At 45.0% G+C, this 3,559-nt stretch overlaps 1 pseudogene; it reads right to left on the reverse strand.

The window, feature by feature from the left end:
• Positions 1-1,519: 1,519 nt before the first annotated feature.
• LOC124681994 lies at positions 1,520-3,333 on the reverse strand (annotated as a pseudogene).
• Between the last annotated feature and the right edge of the window lie 226 nt (positions 3,334-3,559).

Below are 3,559 nucleotides of genomic sequence, written 5' to 3' on the forward strand. Positions count from 1 at the left end.
AAATCAAGCGAACTCATTCTCTCAGACATTTCATCGAGCACCTTGTTTGCATGCCAAAGAAATGCAAGGTAGCACTCAACACACACACCTTCTCCTAGCAAAAATGAAGTGGAGTGGGCTGTTTGGCCGGGTAGCTGAGCTGAAATAGGGCTGCGGACCTTTAGCACCGGTTCGTGTTACGAACCGGTGCAAATGGTCTATCTTTTGCACCGGTTCGTAACACGAACCGGTGCTAAAGGTTCCTCGGCTGACACATGCCTGGCGACGAAGCTTTTGCACCGGTTTGTGTTACGAACCGGTGCAAAAGATAGCTCATTTGCACCGGTTCGTAACACGAACCGGTGCAAAAGGTCTCTCGGCCGGCTGCGCACCACGAACCGGTGCTAATGACCCCTTTTAGCACCGGTTCGTGCCAAATCCGGTGCAAAAGCCATTTGGGGCAAAAAACCAAAGCCCTTGTTTCTACTAGTGTATCGGTCACTATTGGGTTGTTCACCTTTTAAGGCACTCTAAGGCCATGATCCCAACATTGGCAAAATGCCTGATTTGGCACAAACCTTAAGCGAGTCCGTGTTTAAACTTGTAACTAACAAACTACACATCTAAAAGAGAAGATGAAGCATTGCAGTTGCTCAAAAGAGAATGAAACTCCAAGCCGATTGCCATCACACTGGTTAAGTGAAGGCAGAAACCAATTCAACTCTTACTATCGGTCACCATTGGGTTGTTCACGTTTTAAGGCACTCTAAGGCCATGATCCCAACATTGGCAAAATGCCTGATTTGGCACAAACCTTAAGTGAGTCCATGTTTAAAATCATAACAAACAAAACTACACATCTAAAACAGAAGATGAAGCATCGCAGTTGCTCAAAAGGTAATGAAACTCCAAGCTGATCGCCATCACACTGGTCACCATGTAGGCAGAAAAACCAGTACACGCTACCTGCCCTCCCCGCGCTTGGCCAGGAAAGCCCATCTTGGTTGTCCTCTGTTACAACCGCGAGTTAACCAGAAAACTAGAAAAATACATCATAGATCTTCACACATATTAGCAAATCATATGTATTACCAATTATCTTTACATCGGAAATTAAAAATTTCCATCTCAAAGTATGACCGATTGTGCATTTGTCCTTACGCTGCGTAGGGTGATTGTCGTGTTATTTTGATAAACTTTATAGCACGTCACCCACCATCTGCTCATGTTTCTTGAAATTTGAGTGTGAAAAAAGGAAAAAAAGTTGTCTGGCATGAGAATACACAGCTGCGTACTAGCGGTGTGCAGAGTAGCATCTGAAGGTTTAGATGTAACCATACACACGTGAAGGCAGAAACCAATTAAACTTTTAGTCTTTCACACAGCAAGCTAGCACGAAGCACAATACGGGGAGAAAGTTCAAGCAACACCAGCTGGTTTGCACATCAAAAGGCCTTCTGCAGGATATACATAAACTATTGAAGATCCAAAACACCAAGACAGTGACTTTAGACTACTGAACATGGCACAGCTGTATCGGTCATAATTCGAACAGGGCACTGGGAAGATCAGAGAGAGTAGTAGTCATGGTCTCATGGATGTAAGTGTAGTATCTGGTGTCATCGCAGGTTACGTTGCGCAGGTCTGGAGAGTCAGGGGACGAGGGGGGTGTATAGTCTTCCCAGTAGTTGTCGCCGTAGCCATCATCCTCCATTGCTCCCTCCTCCATTGATCCCGTGTCACGCAGCATACGAGCCTCTATTTCATAGACATCAGGCAGCTCGATCACTTCGCCTTCCTTCTCTCCAATAGTATGGAGATCTGGGCAGCGAACATGAGGCCAGTGTCCTGGCAGCCAGACATGATTGATCTTGGCGCATCGAGCTACGAGTTCATCGTCAACTTTCAGATGACCACAATCTGTAAGGTCGAGGCACTCGAGGTGTGGGCAGCCTTCAAGAATGGCGTAGACCCCTTTTTTGGTCAGGCTGTTGCCGGCCATCTGAAGGAGCCGCAACTCATGCAAGTTCTCTGCTATGGCGAAAGCCTCCTCATTGTGTCTCGCTTCCCAGGCCTCGTACGGCTCTTCCTCCTCCTCCTCCTCTTCCTCGTCATCGTCCTGGCGCTGTTCCATCATCATCTCATGCTTAATCGCATCAGAGTCGTACCAATCCATATGGATCCTTAGACGTTTCAGCTCTGGGCGCACTGTTCCGATCTGCTTGAAGAAATACCCTGGCTGCTGCTGATGCGAGTACTCTATCTCTTCCAGCATTGGACATTTAGCTGCAAGCCTAACTACTGCATCCTCATCATCCCAAAAGTATCCAGGGGCGATGAGCCGAATGCTCTTCAATGATTTGCCTCTGCAGAGACAAATATCAAAATAGACCGCATATCACATTTCAAAATAGAGAGTCGCATGAACCGATCAAGCAAGATCAGAGAAGAAGTATGCAAGACTGCATAACAAGTTTAAGAGATCCAAGTTTAACAGGCAAACACAATTTCTCGGGAAAACCTAGTGCTGGGAGAAATTTATATCAAAAGAGAGTCCCACTATGTCAAGTTCTTTTAAGTGACGTCACATTCATTTGGTAATAAGCATCCTGTCCTAAATATCAATAGTGACATCATAAAAAAAAGAGTAGGACTACCACACACCAGCTTATTTGGCTATTTATTTAGCTTATGTTTCCCCGACTGTAGAGACAAATAGCTAGTAGTTAAAGCTGTAAAGACGTGCACATTTGTTTTAGTTTGTTATACTCAGCTCAAGCAATTGGAGTGTCCTTTATACAACTATAACAATATTAGACACAGGCCACAATAATATATCATGAAACTGACGGCATGCTTGGAGAAAATGCATTGACCCAGTTAGATACCACTTCACTTCCTATGTGAAATTCATGTTTGCAACTATTAACAGGAGGTAAATACTGCAAACAATCCTAAAGACTGAGTAAACGACAAAGTGCTGAAATTCAAGAACAGGAATGCAGGATGCAAAGAACAATACCTGCTTGCAATGTAACCGAGGAGTTCGCCACTGACAAACTTCTGAGCCCAGAATGACTCCATTCGTCCATCAGAGCGATCTATAGCGACCTTTGCCATTTTGCACATGACACTTTCTGCCTTTGAGAAAACCACCTTGTGGCGTGTCATGTCCACAAAACGCCACAACTCAGGGGACTTTGCCGTCAGCAACCATGAACGGCACACAAGTCCCGCACCCATCAGGATCTCAATTGTCCCAAGCTTCATGAAGATTGTAGAAAGAGCATCGAGTGGGAGCTCAGACCAATCTCTAACATCAAACACGGGCAAGGTTTTTGGCTCTACTTCCATTGTGCAAGGTAGCACCTAAAAACGATAGTATTGTCAGAGAGAACAAGACTGCCAGACTTTCGCAAGGACTTGAAAATCTGCATGATGACACAGCTTGAACACAAGAAAGAAGAAGCTCATGCAATGCAACATGAGCAGCTTCTCCACAGAGCACACAAACGTAACTTCTACAAGAAAACCTATGGAGGATCAATGGTTTAGAGTGAAGCAACCGCAGATATATATT

Source organism: Lolium rigidum, unplaced genomic scaffold (assembly GCF_022539505.1).
Source record: "Lolium rigidum isolate FL_2022 unplaced genomic scaffold, APGP_CSIRO_Lrig_0.1 contig_64363_1, whole genome shotgun sequence".
Taxonomy (NCBI): Eukaryota; Viridiplantae; Streptophyta; class Magnoliopsida; order Poales; family Poaceae; genus Lolium; species Lolium rigidum.